The 18,408-nt window shown below is 46.3% G+C and overlaps 1 protein-coding gene and 1 long non-coding RNA gene across 4 annotated transcripts in view; one reads left to right on the top strand and one right to left on the bottom strand.

Annotated features, from left to right (window-relative positions):
* LOC139279961 (tumor protein p53-inducible protein 11-like) overlaps positions 1 to 18,408 on the top strand; it is a 169,147-nt gene that overhangs the window by 34,691 nt on the left and 116,048 nt on the right. The gene's annotated exons all lie outside the window — the stretch shown is intronic.
* LOC139279425 (uncharacterized) overlaps positions 1 to 18,408 on the bottom strand; it is a 30,029-nt gene that overhangs the window by 8,757 nt on the left and 2,864 nt on the right. The window lies entirely within an intron of this gene.

The raw sequence follows: 18,408 nt of genomic DNA, 5'->3' as shown, positions 1-18,408 counted from the left end.
AGCCCACACTGCAATCTATAGATAGTAGGAGCATGTGTGTGCACTAGGTTCGTGCAGCAGAGCTGGTCTCCAGTCGTCTTGGTTAACCCTTGCCACTGGACCAAGACCTAGCTCTGTCAAGCCCGTGTAGTGGCTGATGTGCAACGGCCACCACACGTTAAAAGAATCCATGCACAGATATCTTCCACCCTTCAGTATATAGTTCAGGACCTAGATTGTCAGGTCCCTCATTGAAACACCTGTGAAGTCGTCCCTTTTTGGTGTGGAAGCAAGTCTTCCTCGATATGAGGGACTGCCTAATACTGTACAATATGTGTGTGTGGTGTGTGTACAGTCAACAAGCTCCCCGCTGGAGTGGAACTAAACTACAGAACCAGTGGGAAGCTGTTAAAACTTTGCCGACTCCAGGCCAGGTCCAAGATCATCCCAATCTCTGTTGATGAGCTACAACACGCAGACGGTGCCTGTGTCTGCGCACATTAGGAGGCTGAACTCCAGGACATAGTCGACGTATTTATTGAGGCGTACGAAAGCATGGGCCTTACGCTAAACATTCGTAAAACAAAGGTCCTCCACCAGCCTGTCCTCGCCGCACAGCACTGCTCCCCAGTCATCAAGATGCACGGCGCAGCCCTGAACAAAGTGGATCATTTCCCATACCTCAGGAGCCTCTTATCAACAAAAGCAGACATTGATGAGGAGATTCAACAGCGCCTCCAGTAAACCAGTGCAGCCTTCGGCTGCCTGAGGAAAAAAGTGTTCGAAGACCAGGCCCTCAAATCTACCACCAAGCTCATGGTTGACAGGTCTGCAGTAATACCCATCCTCCTGTATGGCTCAGAGACATGGACCATGTACAGTAGACACCTCAAGTCGCTGGAGAAATACCACCAACGATGTCTCTGCAAGATCCTACAAATCCCCTGGGAGGACAGACCCATCAACATCAGTGTCCTCATCCAGGCCAACATCCCCAGCATTGAAGCACTGGCCACACTTGATCAGCTCCGCTGGGCAGTCCATATTGTCCGCATACCAGACACGAGATTCCCAAAGCAAGAGCTCTACTTGGAACTCCTTCATCGCAAACAACCCAAAGGTGGACAGAAGAAACGTTAGAAGGACACCCTCAAAGCCTCCCTGATAAAGGGCAACATCCCCACTGACACTTGGGAGTCATAATCATAGGGTCCCTGGCCAAAGACGCCCTAAGTGGAGGAAGAGCATCCGGGAGGGCGCTGAACACCTCGAGTCTCGTCGCCGAGTGCATGCAGAAATCAAGCGCAGGCAGCGGAAAGAGCGTGCGGCAAAACAGTACCACCCACCCCTTCCCTCAACGACTGTCTGTCCCCCCTGTGACAGGGACTGTGGTTCTCATATTGGACTGCTCAGTCACCTAAGGACTCATTCTAAGAGTGGAAGCAAGACGATTCCGAGGGACTGCCTATGATGATGATGACAGTGTGTGTGTGTGGTACTGTGTGTGTGGTATTGTGTATGTGTGGTACTGTGTGTGTGTGTGTGTGTGTGTGTGGTACTGTGTGTGGTACTGTGTGTGTGTGTGTGTGGTACAGTGTGTGTGTGTGTGTGTGGTACTGTGTGTGTGTGGTACTGTGTGTGTGTGTGGTACTGTGTGTGTGTGTGTGTGTGTGGTACTGTGTGTGTGTGTGGTACAGTGTGTGCGGGTTTGTGTATGTACAGTGTGTGTGGTGCAGTGTATTGTCTGTGTACTACCCACTCTAGCCAATAACATTAAGCAATACGCTCCAGACATGTTGTATTGAGTGTCTGTGTCGTGTAATGATAGTCGGTTAAATTTCTGCACCCTGGAACATCTCGCCAGTTGGTATCTCCGATCTTTCTCTCTCAGCTAAAGTGGACCAGATTAGCTGTTGGCATGGTAACGGTATTGGTCCGATTGATACCTCCAGTGAAGCTTTTTATATAAAAAGTGAACTTCAATTTGACTCGGCTTCGCTTCAGGAGAGGGAACTGTGATCCTGGACTGCTGTTCAGCTGAGTTTGTCCATGGCAATGCTCCCTCATGGAAGCAAACTGGAAGCAATACGGTGGAGGAGGATTTTCTGGAGTGCATAAGGGATGGTTTTTTAGACCAATATGTCGAGGAACCAACTAGGGGGGAGGCCATCTTAGACTGGGTGTTATGTAATGAGAAAGGATTAATTAGCAATCTCGTTGTGCGAGGCCCCTTGGGGAAGAGTGACCATAATATGGTGGAATTCTGTATTAGGATGGAGAATGAAACAGTTAATTCAGAGACCATGGTCCAGAACTTAAAGAAGGCTAACTTTGAAGGTATGAGGCGTGAATTGGCTGAGATGGATTGGCGAATGATACTTAAGGGGTTGACTGTGGATGGGCAATGGCAGACATTTAGAGACCGCATGGATGAACTACAACAATTGTACATTCCTGTCTGGCATAGAAATAAAAAAGGGAAGGTGGCTCAACCGTGGCTATCAAGGGAAATCAGGGATAGTATTAAAGCCAAGGAAGTGGCATACAAATTGGCCAGAAATAGCAGCGAACCTGGGGACTGGGAGAAATTTAGAACTCAGCAGAGGAGGACAAAGGGTTTGATTAGGGCAGGGAAAATGGAGTATGAGAAGAAGCTTGCAGGGAACATTAAGACGGATTGCAAAAGTTTCTATAGATATGTAAAGAGAAAAAGGTTAGTAAAGACAAATGTAGGTCCCCTGCAGTCAGAATCAGGGGAAGTCATAACGGGGAACAAAGAAATGGCGGACCAATTGAACAAGTTCTTTGGTTCGGTATTCACGAAGGAGGACACGAACAACCTTCCGGTTATAAAAGGGGTCGGGGGGTCTAGTAAGGAGGAGGAACTGAGGGAAATCCTTATTAGCCGGGAAATTGTGTTGGGGAAATTGATGGGATTGAAGGCCGATAAATCCCCAGGGCCTGATGGACTGCATCCCAGAGTACTTAAGGAGGTGGCCTTGGAAATAGTGGATGCGTTGACAGTCATTTTCCAACATTCCATTGACTCTGGATCAGTTCCTATGGAGTGGAGGGTAGCCAATGTAACCCCACTTTTTAAAAAAGGAGGGAGAGAGAAAACAGGGAATTATAGACCGGTCAGCCTGACATCGGTAGTGGGTAAAATGATGGAATCAATTATTAAGGATGTCATAGCAGTGCATTTGGAAAGAGGTGACATGATAGGTCCAAGTCAGCATGGATTTGTGAAAGGGAAATCATGCTTGACAAATCTTCTGGAATTTTTTGAGGATGTTTCCAGTAGAGTGGATAAGGGAGAACCAGTTGATGTGGTATATTTGGACTTTCAGAAGGCGTTCGACAAGGTCCCACACAAGAGATTGATGTGCAAAGTTAGAGCACATGGGATTGGGGGTAGTGTACTGACATGGATTGAGAACTGGTTGTCAGACAGGAAGCAAAGAGTAGGAGTAAATGGGTACTTTTCAGAATGGCAGGCAGTGACTAGTGGGGTACCGCAAGGTTCTGTGCTGGGGCCCCAGCTGTTTACACTGTACATTAATGATTTAGATGAGGGGATTAAATGTAGTATCTCCAAATTTGCGGATGACACTAAGTTGGGTGGCAGTGTGAGCTGCGAGGAGGATGCTGTGAGGCTGCAGAGCGACTTGGATAGGTTAGGTGAGTGGGCAAATGCATGGCAGATGAAGTATAATGTGGATAAATGTGAGGTTATCCACTTTGGTGGTAAAAACAGAGAGACAGACTATTATCTGAATGGTGACAGATTAGGAAAAGGGGAGGTGCAAAGAGACCTGGGTGTCATGGTACATCAGTCATTGAAGGTTGGCATGCAGGTGCAGCAGGCGGTTAAGAAAGCAAATGGCATGTTGGCCTTCATAGCAAGGGGATTTGAGTACAGGGGCAGGGAGGTGTTGCTACAGTTGTACAGGGCATTGGTGAGGCCACACCTGGAGTATTGTGTACAGTTTTGGTCTCCTAACCTGAGGAAGGACATTCTTGCTATTGAGGGAGTGCAGCGAAGGTTCACCAGACTGATTCCCGGGATGGCGGGACTGACCTATCAAGAAAGACTGGATCAACTGGGCTTGTATTCACTGGAGTTCAGAAGAATGAGAGGGGACCTCATAGAAACATATAAAATTCTGACGGGGTTAGACAGGTTAGATGCAGGAAGAATGTTCCCAATGTTGGGGAAGTCCAGAACCAGGGGTCACAGTCTAAGGATAAGGGGTAAGCCATTTAGGACCGAGATGCGGAGGAACTTCTTCACCCAGAGAGTGGTGAACCTGTGGAATTCTCTACCACAGAAAGTTGTTGAGGCCAATTCACTAAATATATTCAAAAAGGAGTTAGATGAGGTCCTTACTGCTAGGGGGATCAAGGGGTATGGCGAGAAAGCAGGAATGGGGTACTGAAGTTGAATGTTCAGCCATGAACTCATTGAATGGCGGTGCAGGCTAGAAGGGCCGAATGGCCTACTCCTGCACCTATTTTCTATGTTTCTATGTTTCTATGTGTCTAAGGGGGGTGCCTGGCTTTGGCCTACTTTTCTCCACACCAGTGATGCTGCGATCGGAGACTCGGCAGTGTCGGAGGGACGGGGAACGGTTCCTGTGCCCATCGCCACATTGCAGCGGACGGTCCAGTTACAGCTTTCATCTGATGGTGCTTATTAAGGGGCCAAGGTGCAAGCACTGGATTCCAAAACTTAGAGCCTGCAGCAGGCTACATGTAAGGTGTTCATGAGGCTCGCTGTTAAACTCGATCTCTGTTTGTTGTTCAATCTTAAAAACTTGGGCAGCAAAAGAGTTTGAAGTCACGTAGCTCCCCTCGGGCAGAAGGACTATATCTGAGTACGTCACCACCATGACATCGAGCAGGAGATAGGAAGGGATACACTAACCTTGGCCGACAAAGAGGGCAAGAGAGAGGTAGCACGGCAAAGTGATTCAAGGTGAGAGCTCCAAAGAATGTGTGCTAGTGGCTGAAAGGCATGCAAGAGGTAATTTGGAATCTGGTACGTCAGGAAATGGAGCTGGAGAAAATCACCGAGGTCAAGTGGAGTGAGACCAAAGTGGGATTTTAAAATTCTGGGATGGCTGGGGAACTGTGAGCCAATGAATATTGGCAAGGCCGAAGGGGGTGGGTGGGGGTCCTTTTAGCAGGAGGGGGCATGGGCAGCAGAGTTCTAAATGGAATGCCGTTTATGACTGGTGGTGGAGGCCACCAGTATTTGTTAACTACCCTATCCTGTTCATGTGTTCACCCACTGTTGCCTTTAAAGAGATATTGTTAATGATTTAAATCCCAACTCGTAATGGGCTCATGGTCATAATGTACAAGGCACTGCCATTTTACTGCAAGGGCAACAGGCTTTGGTGAACTGCTGCTGTGAGCCTGGGCAGGATGGGCAGTGTCTACTCTGTCCTCCGGCAGGAAAGGGGGGTGAATCTGCTGTGGCCTTAGGGAGGGGTGGAGCTGCCGTGGGCTTGGGTTTCAGGAGGAAGGGGCACTTGGGTTGTGTGCGTGCGAGTGTACACGTGCGTACGAGCGTTGTTGCGAGCGTGTGTGCACGAGCGTATGTGCATTATTAGATCAGGTTAGGGTGTGATGTACCCAGTGGTTGAGTATCTGCTGTCTAGTCCCATGTGTAAACATAGAAACATAGAAAATAGGTGCAGGAGCAGGCCATTCGGCCCTTCGAGCCTGCACCGCCATTAAATATGATCATTGCTGATAGTGCAACCTCAGTACCCCATCCCTGCCTTCTCTCCATACCCCTTGATCCCTTTAGACATAAGGGCCATATCTAACTCCCTTTTGAATACGTCCAATGAACTGGACTCAACAACTTTCTGTGGCAGAGAATTCCACCGGTTGACAATTCTCTGGGTGAAAAAGTTTCTCCTCATCTCGGTCCTATATGGGTTACCCCTTATCTTTAGACTGTGACCCCTGATTCTGGACTTCCCCAACATCGGGAACATTCTACGTGCATCTAACCTGTCCAGCCCCATCGCAATTTAATAAGTTTCTATGAGATCCCCTCTCATTCTTCTAAATTCTAGTGAGTATAAGCCTAGCTGATCCAGTCTTACATACATAAGAACATAAAAACATAAGAATTAGGAACAGGAGTAGGCCATCTAGCCCCTCGAGCATGCTCCGCCATTCAACAAGATCATGGCTGATCTGGCCATGGACTCAGCTCCACTTACCCGCCCGCTCCCTGTAACCCTTAATTCCCTTATGAGTTAAAAATCTATCTATCTGTGATTTGAATACATTCAATGAGCTAGCCTCAACTGCTTCCTTGGGCAGAGAATTCCACAGATTCACAACCCTCTGGGAGAAGAAATTCCTTCTCAACTCGGTCTTAAATTGGCTCCCCCGTATTTTGAGGCTGTGCCCCCGAGTTGTAGTCTCCCCGACCAGTGGAAACAACCTCTCTGCCTCTATCTTGTCTATCCCTTTCATTATTTTAAATGTTTCTATAAGATCACCCCTCATCCTTCTGAACTCCAACGAGTAAAGACCCAGTCTACTCAATCTATCATCATAAGGTAACCCTCTCATCTCCGGAATCAGCCTAGTGAATCGTCTCTGTACCTCCTCCAAAGCTAGTATATCCTTCCTTAAGTAAGGTGACCAAAACTGCACGCAGTACTCCAGGTGCGGCCTCACTAATACCCTGTACAGTTGCAACAGGACCTCCCTGCTTTTCTACTCCATCCCTCTCGCAATGAAGGCCAACATTCCATTCGCTTTCCTGATTACCTGCTGCACCTGCAAACTAACTTTTTGGGATTCATGCACAAGGACCCCCAGGTCCCTCTGCACCGCAGCATGTTGTAATTTCTCCCCATTCAAATAATATCCCCTTTTACTGTTTTTTTTTCCAAGGTGGATGACCTCATTGTATTCCATATGCCAAACCTTAGCCCATTCGCTTAACCTATCTAAATCTCTTTGCAGCCTCTCTGTGTCCTCTACACAACCCGCTTTCCCACTAATCTTTGTGTCATCTGCAAATTTTGTTACACTACACTCTGTCCCCTCTTCCAGGTCATCTATGTATATTGTAAACAGTTGTGGTCCCAGCACCGATCCCTGTGGCACACCACTAACCACCGATTTCCAACCCGAAAAGGACCCATTTATCCCGACTCTCTGCTTTCTGTTAGCCAGCCAATTCTCTATCCATGCTAATACATTTCCTCTGACTCCGCGCACCTTTATCTTCTGCAGTAACATTTTGTGTGGCATCTTTTCGAATGCCTTTTGGAAATCTAAATGCACCACATCCATCGGTACACCTCTATCCACCATGCTCATTATATCCTCAAAGAATTCCAGTAAATTAGTTAAACATGATTTTCCCTTCATGAATCCATGTTGCGTCTGCTTGATTGCACTATTCCTATCTAGATGTCCCGCTATTTCTTCCTTAATGATAGCTTCAAGCATTTTCCCCACTACAGATGTTAAACTAACCGGCCTATAGTTACCTGCCTTTTGTCTGCCCCCTTTTTTAAACAGAGGCGTTACATTAGCTGCTTTCCAATCCGCTGGTACCTCCCCAGAGTCCAGAGAATGTTGGTAGATTATAACGAATGCATCTGCTATAACTTCTGCCATCTCTTTTAATACCTGGGATGCATTTCATCTGGACCAGGGGACTTGTCTACCTTGAGTCCCATTAGCCTGTCCAGCACTACCCCCCTAGTGATAGTCATTATCTCAAGGTCCTCCCTTCCCACGTTCCCGTGACCAGCAATTTTTGGCATGTTTTTTGTGTCTTCCACTGTGAAGACCGAAGCAAAATAATTGTTTAAGGTCTCAGCCATTTCCACATTTCCTATTATTAAATCCCCCTTCTCATCTTCTAAGGGACCAACATTTACTTTAGTCACTCTTTTCCGTTTTATATATCGGTAAAAGCTTTTACTATCTGTTTTAATGTTCTGCGCAAGTTTACTTTCGTAATCTATCTTTCCTTTCTTTCTTGCTTTCTTAGTCATTCTTTGCTGTCGTTGAAAATTTTCCCAATCTTCTAGTTTCCCACTAACCTTGGCCACCTAATACGCATTGGTTTTTAATTTGATACTCTCCCTTATTTCCTTGGTTATCCACGGCTGGTTATCACTTCTCTTACCGCCCTTCTTTTTCACTGGAATATATTTTTGTTGAGCACTATGAAAGAGCTCCTTAAAAGTCCTCCACTGTTCCTCCATTGTGCCACCGTTTAGTCTGTGTTTCCAGTCTACTTTAGCCAACTCTGCCCTCATCCCACTGTAGTCCCCTTTGTTTAAACATAGTATGCTCGTTTGAGACATTACTTCCTCACCCTCAATCTGTATTACAAATTCAACCATACTGTGATCACTCATTCCGAGAGGATCTTTTACTCGGAGATCGTTTATTATTCCTGTCTCATTACACAGGACCAGATCTCAGATAGCTTGCTCCCTTGTAGGCTCTGTAACATACTGTTCTAAGAAACAATCCCGTATGCATTCTATGAATTCCTCCTCAAGGCTACCCCGTGCGATTTGATTTGACCAATCGATATGTTGGTTAAAATCCCCCATGGTTACTGCCGTTCCTTTTTCACATGCCTCCATTATTCCCTTGATTATTGCCCGCCCCACCATGAAGTAATTATTTGGGGGCCTATAAACTACGCCCACCAGTGACTTTTTCCCCTTACTATCTCTAATCTCCACCCACAATGATTCAACATTTTGTTCATTAGAGCCAATATTGTCTCTCACAACAGCCCTGATATCATCGTTTATTAACAGAGCTACCCCACCTCCTTTCCCTTCTTGTCTATCTTTCCGAATTGTCAGATACCCCTGTATGTTTAATTTCCAGTCTTGGCCACCCTGCAACCACGTTTCTGTAATGGCCACCAAATCATACCCATTTGTAATGATTTGTGCCATCAACTCATTTACTTTATTTCGAATGCTGCGTGCATTTAGGTAGAGTGTTTTAATCCTAGTTTTTAAACCATGATTTTTAGTTTTGACCCCTCCTGCAGCCCCTTTATATTCATACATATTGTCCCTTCCTGTCACCTTGTGGTTTACACTTCCCCCAGCGCTACTCTGCTCTGTTGCCCCCTGCCTTTTGCATTCTTTCTTGGGGTCCTGTTCATCTGAGCTCTCACCCACTCTAACTAGCTCAGAGCCCTCTCCTGGGTTCTGAATACTCCTTGCATTGAGGCACCGAGCTTTCAGGCTTGCCTTTTTATTACACTTTGACCCTTTAGAATTTTGCTGTACAGTGGCCCTTTTGTTTTTTTGCCTTGGGTTTCTCTGCTTTCTCCTTTCTGTCTTTTGCTTTTGTCTCCATTTTGTTTCCCTCTGTCTCCCTGCATTGGTTCCCATCCCCCTGCCATATTAGTTTAACTCCTCCCTAACAGCACTAGCAAACACTCCCCCTCGGACATTGGTTCTGGTCTTGCCCAGGTGCAGACCGTCCGGTTTGTACTGGTCCCACCTTTCCTCATATGTCAGTCCTGCCATCCCGGGAATCAGTCTGGTGAACCTTCGCTGCACTCCCTCAATAGCAAGCACGTCCTTCCTCAGATTAGGAGACCAAAACTGCACACAATACTCAAGGTGTGATCTCACCAAGGCCCTGTACAACTGCAGTGAGACCTCCCTGTTCTTATACTCAAATCCCCTCGCGATGAAGGCCAGAATGCCATTTGCTTTCTTTACTGCCTGCTGTACCTGCATGCCTCCCTTCAATGAGTGATGTACCATGACACCCAGGTCTCTTTGCACCTCCCCTTTTACTAATTTGTCACCATTCAGGTAATAATCGGCCTTCCTGTTTTTGCCACCAAAGTGGATAACCCCACATGTATCTACATTATACTGCATCTGCCATGCATTTGCCCACTCACCTAACCTATCCAAGTCACTCTTCAGCCTCTTTGCATCCTCCTCGCAGCTGCCACCCAGCTTCGTGTCATCTGTAAACTTGGAGATATTACCTTCAATTCCTTCGTCTCAATCATTAATGTATATTGTAAATAGCTGGGGTCCCAGCACTGAACCCTGCGGCACCCTACTTGTCACTGCCTGCAATTCTGAAAAGGACCCGTTTATTCCCACTCTTTGCTTCCTGTCTGCCAACCAGTTCTCTATGCACGTCAATACATTACCTCCAACACCATGTGCCTTAATTTTCCACACTAATCTCTTGTGTGGGACCTTGTCAAAAGCCTTTTGAAAGTCCAAATACACCACATCCACTGGTTCTCCCTTATCCACTCTACTAGTCACATCCTCAAAAAACTTAAGAAGATTTGTCAAGCATGATTTCCCTTTCATAAATCCATGCTGACTTGGACCGATCCTGTTACTGCTTTCCAGATGCGCTGCTATTGCATCTTTAATAATTGATTCCAGCATTTTTCCCACCACCAATGTCAGGCTAACCGGTCTATAATTCCCTGCTTTCTCTCTCCCTCCTTTTTTGAAAGTGGGGTTACATTTGCTATCCTCCATTCCATAGGAACTGATCCAGAGTCCATGGAATGTTGGAAAATGACCACCAATGCATCTACTATTTCTAGGACCACTTCCTTAATTACTCTGGGATGCAGACTATCAGGCTCTGGGGATTTATCGGCCTTCAGTCCCTTCAACTTCCCTAACACTATTTCCTGGCTGATAAGGATTTCCCTCAGTTCCCCCTTCTCGCTGGACCCTTGATCCCCTAGTTTTTTCGGGAGGTTATTCGTGTCTTCCTTAAGACAGAACCACAGTATTTGTTAAATTTGTTTGCCATTTCCTTGTTCCCCATTATGAATTCACCTGATTCTGACTGCAAGGGACCTACATTAGTCTTCACTAATCTTTTTCTCTTCACATATCTATAGAAGCTTTTGCAGTCAGTTTTTATGTTCCCTGCAAGCTTACTCTCATACTCTCTTTTCCCCCTCCTAATTAAACTCTTTGTCCTCCTCTGCTGAATTCTAAATTTCTCCCAGTCCTCAGGTTTGCTGCTTTTTCTGGCCAATTTATATGCCTCTTCCTTGGATTTAACACTTTCCCTAATTTCCCTTGTTAGCCACGGTTGAGCCACGGTGATGTACAGTTGTTGTAGTTCATCCATTTGATCTTTAAATGTCTGCCATTGCCCATCCACCATCAACCCTTTAAGTATCATTCTCCAGTCTATCTTAGCCAATTCACGTCTCAAAGCATCGAAATTTCCTTTCTTTAAGTTCAGGACCCTAGTCCCTGAATTAATTGTGTCACTCTCCACCTTAATGAAGAATTCTACCATATTTTGGTCAATCTTCCCCAAGGAGCCCCACACGACCAGATTGCTAATTAATCCTCTCTCATTACACATGACCCAGACTAGTTGGTTCCTCGACATAGTGGTCTTGAAAACCATTCCTTATATACTCCAGGAAATCCTCCTCCACAGTATTGCTACCAGTTTGGTTAGTCCAATCAATATGTAGATTAAAGTCACCCATGATAACTGCTGTACCTTTATTGCACACATCCCTAATTTCCTGTTTGATGTCATCCCCAACCTCGCTACTACTGTTGGATGGTACACAACTCCCACTAAAGTTTTCTACCCTTTGGTGTTTCGCAGCTCTACCCATATAGATTCCACATCATCCACGCTAATGTCCTTCCTTGCTATTGCGTTAATCTTCTCTTTAACCAGTAACACTACCCCACCTCCTTTTCCTTCCTGTCTGTCCTTCCTGAATATTGAATGCTTAATGAGGTGACAGGATCTGCCTGCTGGTGAACATCAGATGCTTCCTTCAGCAGGGAAGTGCTTTGGGAAGGTGATTCAGCCTCCCTTGTTGGGTGGCCTTGACTGCCTTTGTTCACGGCAGGTTCCTCTGCACGCTGACCAGTTCAAGCTAGTTCCGGTTACCGACTGCCGAACACAGGCAGCAAGTGGCTAGCTTTGGTCCTGACTAGATAGGGTGTTCATCGAGGAGCAGTGTCATTCCTGAATCAGGAGTGAGTGTGATATGGTACAGCTCATGTTATACAGCAGTGAGTGTGATATGGCAGTGCCCATGTTATATAGCAGTGAGTGTGATATGGCAGTGCCCATGTTATACAGCAGTGAGTATGATATGCCAGTGCCCATGTTATACAACAGTGAGTGTGATATGGTACAGCCCATGTTATGTAGCAGTGAGTGTGATATGGCAGTGCCCATGTTATACAGCAGCAAGTGTGATATGGCAGTGCCCATGTTATACAGCAGTGAGTGTGATATGGTACAGCCCATGTTATATAGCAGTGAGTGTGATATGGCAGTGCCCATGTTATACAGCAGCGAGTGTGATATGGCAGTGCCCATGTTATACAGCAGTGAGTGTGATATGGCAGTGCCCATGTTATACAGCAGTGAGTGTGATATGTCAGTGCCCATGTTATACAGCAGTGAGTGTGATATGTCAGTGCCCATGTTATACAGCAGTGAGTGTGATATGGCAGTGCCCTTGTTATCCAAGACTTGCAGCATTCGAAGGAGCCGCAGCTCATCAGGGATCCTCCGCTTCCCCAATTCGTCATCTGTTGGAAGAATTTGAAGTGGCAGGAACTCTGAGCTATCGTCAGTGAGTCACTGAATTATAAAGTACCCTCGAGTGCTGCAGGATGCGAGAGAGTGTCTTGAATTATTGACACGTTACTGCTGCGCATGGTCGTTCCTGAAGGAAGCATCTGATGTTTACCAGCTGATGGGTCCTGTCAGCTTACCGAGGGGAAATTCTTCACAGGTAGGGCCTGGACAACAGGTACTCACTCAAATATTCATTGCCAGCAGTAATTGTGAGGCGTTGAGCCCTGGGCTAGGTGTTTGCTCTCTGGGTTTGTGAGGGTTTTCACCCTGTGGAAATGCAGAGGTCCCAGGGCGCTGTCCCAGGGCACTGTGTGGCAGCCGAGAATTGTAACGTAAGCGTAGGCTTGGATACTTCTGCTTTTTTCTTTCCTTTACTGTCACAGTCTGTGCCTGTGTTAATGTTCTGTTGGTGAGGTGAAGATTGTCGGTTGGGGAGTGGGATTGAATATCTCTCCCACATGAGCCTCTCGGTGCCAGGCCATGTGGAGGTGGGTTGGGTACAAGTCAAGCTGCTCTCTGTCCACACGCTTTCAACGCCACAGTTCTTGCTGCTTGGGAATAATTCCCCTATTTCTCACCCCATCCAGTCGTGCGGCCTTTGAGCCGTACTGTCGGCTGACTGAAATTCCAGCTGATGGGCAGAGTTCCATTCAGTGACCACCCAGCCATCACTTCTATCCTTTCCATTCTTTTAAGGGTTGGCGCCGTGCCTTCAGCTGCTGAGGCCCTAAGCTCTGGGATTCCCTCCATAAACCCCTCCACCTCTCTTTCCTCCCTTTAAAATCTGTCACTTTGACTGATCTTGTAGTCACCTGTCCTAATATCTCCTAGTGTGACTCGGTGTCAAATTGTGTCTGATTACACTCCTGTAAAGCACCTTGGGTCAGTTTACTAGGTTAAAGGTGTTATGGAAATGCAAGTTGTTGTTGTTGTTGTGGACCTGTTGGGCCAAATGGCCTGTCTCTGCTGTAAATATTACCACTGCTGCTATGTAATTTCGAGAAACAGTCAACCACCAGCAGGGTGAGTTGTAGTTAGTCATTTAGAGCTTATATTACAAATATTCTGATTGGATGGCTCAGGACTGGGTGAGGGTGCGCATGAGGGGAGGCCGGGGTGTTGAGCAGAGAAGAATTTTTGAGCGAAGTGATTTTTGTGCAGAAGTGAAGCATTACTGGGTAACTGCAGTGCTTCCACCATTGAATGTCTCAGCTAAGATTTCTCCAGTCATGAGCTTCATCTCCTGCAATGTCAACACGGGCCTAAAGCCGAAATGTGGTTAAAGCAGCAAACTGCGCCAATCACCCGGGAGGCAGCCAAGTGGAGCGGATGCTTGGAAGAATTCTTCTCTTTCTGACACTCTTCTCGTTTTGTCCCTTTTCCCTTTCTCTTTATAACCCACCTGGGACGTGCCTATGTTTTTTTTTGTTTCTCAATGGAGCCTGGGAAATTCCGGCATCCATGGCAGCAGTGAATATTGGGATAGCTACACCACCAGAATATTTGCTAATTTTCCTTTGCTCTCCAGCAACTACCGGCCCAGTGCCTACCTGTATCTGATAGCAAGGCCCCAGCAGGGAGGCAGGAAAGTGTGAAACTGAGGTGGACGATTGCTCAACTGCTAACACGGCCTACATGTTAGATTGTAAACCAGGCCTGTTCCTCTTGAGTTCACTGACTTGTCCCTCACTGCAGACAGCTCGCTTCCTCTTTGTTGCATGCTCTTTGATAGCCGCAAAGAGCTAGTTGTTGAATGATCATTATTTTGCATGCTGTTTTTGGAATGAACGAGGGGAGCTGAAGGTAAGGTGTGACTATGTAAAATCCAGCGGGAAGATTGTGGCCCAGGGATTGGTGCTATAATTGGTACCCGCTGGTGATTAGGATTTTTGGATTCATGCTGCACTCTGAAAGATGTTTATTCTGAAAATGGATGGTACAGGATATTTGAAAATAATGAGAAACACTGATTATAAATCCCGTGTCGATTTCTCAGTCGTTTGGTTGAGAGATTCTCAAACAGGAGGCTGGATTTCTGAAAGTGTCAGGCTTTTAATCACCTTTAATTAATCATAGTGTCAGCTGTGGCTCAGTGGGTAGCTCTTCTTGCCTCAAAGTCAGAAGGTTGTGGGTTCAACTTGAGCATAAAACTTGAGCATAAAACATCTTCTGATACTCCAGTGCATTGCTAAGGGAATGCTGCACTGTCAGAGGTGCTGTCTTTTGGATGAGGCATGCTCTCTCAAGTGGACGTAGACAGAAAAGATCCCACGGTGCTATTTTGAAGAAGAGCAGGGGAGTTATCCCTGGCCAATCTTTATCCTTTAATCAACATAACCTAAAACAACAGATTATCTGGTCATTATCCCATTGTTGTTTGTGGGAGCTTGGTGTGCACAAATTGGTTGTGGTGTTTCCCACACTACAACAGTGACTAAACTCCAAAAGTACTTAATTGGCTGTAAAGCACTTTGAGATGTCCGGTGGTCATGATAGGCGCTATATAAATCCAAGTCTTTCTTTCAGTTGTGAAGCCTGGCACAAGCATCGGCCAAAACAGGTTTCAACTCCTTGCCGACAAGCTCCACCTAAGGGTGCGTATAGAGCAGACAGTATTTAATAATGGTCAGCAATTGCAATGGCGCCTCTCCTTCTCCCGAATTGTTTGCGTTTTGTCTTATACGACAACCTTGCCCTCCTTGGGTGTATGAAACTGCAATTGCACCTTACCACAGCTCCTCTCAACACTGCCCCTCTCCCCTCTCCCACCTGCCTGCCTCTGTATCTGACGTCCCATTAGTATGTAACACATCCGGCACCAAGTGTAGCGATCCTGTCAAGACAGATGAGCAGCTTTAATATCGAACTGCTGAAGAAACATTCATGCATGGAATATTGCAGTTTTAAGTCAAAAGCAAAATACTGCAGGTGCTGGAACTCTGGTGTCAACCGTGACTCAGTGGGTAGCACTCTCGCCTTTGAGTCGGAAAGTTGTGAGTTCAAGTTGCACTCCAGCACAAAATCCAGGCTGACACTCCAGTGCTGTGCTGAGGGAGAGCTGCACTGTCGGAGGTGCCGTCTGTCAGATGAGACGTTAAACCAAGGCCACGTCTCCCCCCTCGGGTGGATATATAAGATCTAATTTCGAAGAAGAGCAGGGGCATTCTCCACGGTATCCTGGCCAATATTTATTCCTCAACTGACAAAACTAAAAAAACAGATTATCCGGTCATTAGCACATTTCTGTGGCAGCTTGCTGTGCGCAAATTAGCTGCCGCGTTTCCTACATTACAGCAGTGATTACATTTCAAAAGTACTTCATTGGCGGCAAAGCGCTTTGAGATGTTCTGAGGTTGTGAAAGGCGCTATAGAAATGCGAGTTTTTCTTTTCAAGTCTTTCTCAGTAATGCCTGCCTACACCGTCTTCACACTTTGGTCTGCCGACACAGTGAGCTGTGATGAAGGGGTTAAGGCAGTGTCTGCAGCCTCCACCGTGTCAATCTGTGTCATTGTCTGTCTGTCCCCAATTGTCAGAAAGCAGTGGAGAATTCACATAGGGGTTTTGACAAATTATTTCTCTCTGACACACTCTGCCAGAGGCCTGTTTGACAATGAATTCAAACTGTTCTTCTACTTCCCAGATTAAAGTTCTGTCCCCAGATAATTAACTACGCATGTTATAACCTTTCCCCATCTGTCAGCCGGCACGGACACGATGGGCCGAAATGGCCTCCTTCTGTGCTGTAAATTTCTATGATCTGTTGGGGAGAAAGCCTAGCTAAGGAGTTCTGTGCAGTTATCTGTGGTTCAGTGGGTCTATCTACTGATTGCTGCCTGACTGAAAGCTTTCACTGTGGAACACTCAGTATCTACGCAGTGCCTTCAGCATCTGTTACTAAACTGCACTCCCCATTTTTGACCCTATCCTGAGGCTGCCAACTCTGGACGTCTTCCTGGAGGTTTCATCACATGACCTTTCGCCCCCAACCGCTCAGCCCAATCAAACAGCTTCTTTTCTCATCTCCAATAGTTAGGTAAGTAATAAACAAAAATGTTCAAAGAAAATGGAAAAAAACGCAGAATTCATTTGATTGGTTGATAATTTTTCCCGGGTTGCTCGCAGTGGCGTCCAGCAGGAGATCGATCTTTGATTCCTGGACACTCCAGGTCAGTCCTGGAGGGTTGACAATCCTTACTCCATGCTGAGGATTGAAATCGCGGCCTAGTGGGAAAGGCACTGATTCGTTCCCAATGAATTGCCGGTTCTGACTGAAGATAGTTTCCTCCCCCACCGCCCTGCCACCACTGCTGTCAGTAAAATGTTGTGTTTAACATCGCGGAGAGTCTGAGGGTTGTCCGTGTTGCTGTTACAAGGGTGGAGCCTTCACAGGAACTGCTGACTAATACTGGAATATTATTGAGGAGTCCTGCCCTCATCACAGGATGTGGTTCACGTGAGCAGCAGGGCTGTGAATGGCCTGTTAATGGACAGGTAGTCAATGTAGACACAGTCACAACATAAGCTGCTGCTCCCTTGCTGGAGGGAGTGATGTCCCTCAGAACAAGGCCATGCCCAGTGTCCCAAATCCATTCTACACTTTCAATGTTGATTTTAATTTCCTCTTCTAAGAACATGAGAATTAAGAACAGGAGTGAGCCATACGGCCCCCTCGAGCCTCCTCCGCCATTGAATAACATCATGCCCGATCTCCACATCTCTTGATTCCCCTGGAGTCCAAACATCTATCTATCTCAGTCTTGAATACACTCAACGACTCAGCATCCACAGTCCTCTGGGGCAGAGAATTTCAAAGATTCACAACCCTCTGAGTGCAGAAATTCCTCCTCATCCTCCTTAACCTGAGATGATGCACCCCCTCCCCCGCCCCCCGCCAGTTCAAGATACTCCAGACAGGGGAAACAACCTCTCAGCATCTACCCTGTCAATCCTCCTCAGAATCTTGTATATTTCAATGAGATCACCTCTTATTCTTCTAAACTCCAGAGAGTGTAGGCCCAATCTACTCAATCTCTCCTCATCGGACAACCCTCACATCCCAGGGATTCAGTCTAGTGAACCTCCATTGCACTGCCTCTAAGGCAAGTATATCCTTAGATAAGGAGACCAAAACTGTGCACAGTGCTCCAGGTGTGTTCTCACCAAAGTGTGTACAATTATAGGAAGACTTCCTTACTCTCGTACTCCAACCCCCTTGCAATAAAGACCAACATGCCATTTGCTTTCCTAATTACTTACATTACCTGCATGCGAATTTTCTGCGTTTCCTGTATAAGGACACCTAATTCTCTCTAAATACCAACATTTAATAGTTTCTCTACATTTAAAATATATTCTGTTTTTCTATTCTTCCTACCAAAGTGAATAACCTCACATTTCCCCACATTATACTCTATCTGCAAACTTACTGCCCACTCACTTAACCAGTCTATATCCCTTTGCAGGCTTTGTGTCCTCCTCACAGGAACTCCTCCTTCTCGGAACATATGAGCTCGATTTTCGCCCATTTACCGCCCACTTACCGCCCATATTTATGTATAAATGGAAACTATTGCCCATTTATCGCCGGCACAGAGTGAGAGGGCTTTGGGGTTCTCGAGAATAGCAAACTTCCCCAAGGTCCAGGGAGCAATAGATTGCATGCACATCGCCCTGCAAGCACCTTTAGAGGAGTCAGAGGTTTATCGTAACCAAAAGGGATTCCACTCCCTGAATGTGCAGCTCGTTATCGATCACAAGCAAATAATCATGGCAGT

The sequence above is a fragment of the Pristiophorus japonicus genome, chromosome 14 (assembly GCF_044704955.1).
Source record: "Pristiophorus japonicus isolate sPriJap1 chromosome 14, sPriJap1.hap1, whole genome shotgun sequence".
NCBI lineage: Eukaryota > Metazoa > Chordata > Chondrichthyes > Pristiophoridae > Pristiophorus > Pristiophorus japonicus.
The sequence above is the reverse complement of the archived record's forward strand: the minus strand, read 5'-3'. Positions and strand labels throughout refer to the sequence as shown.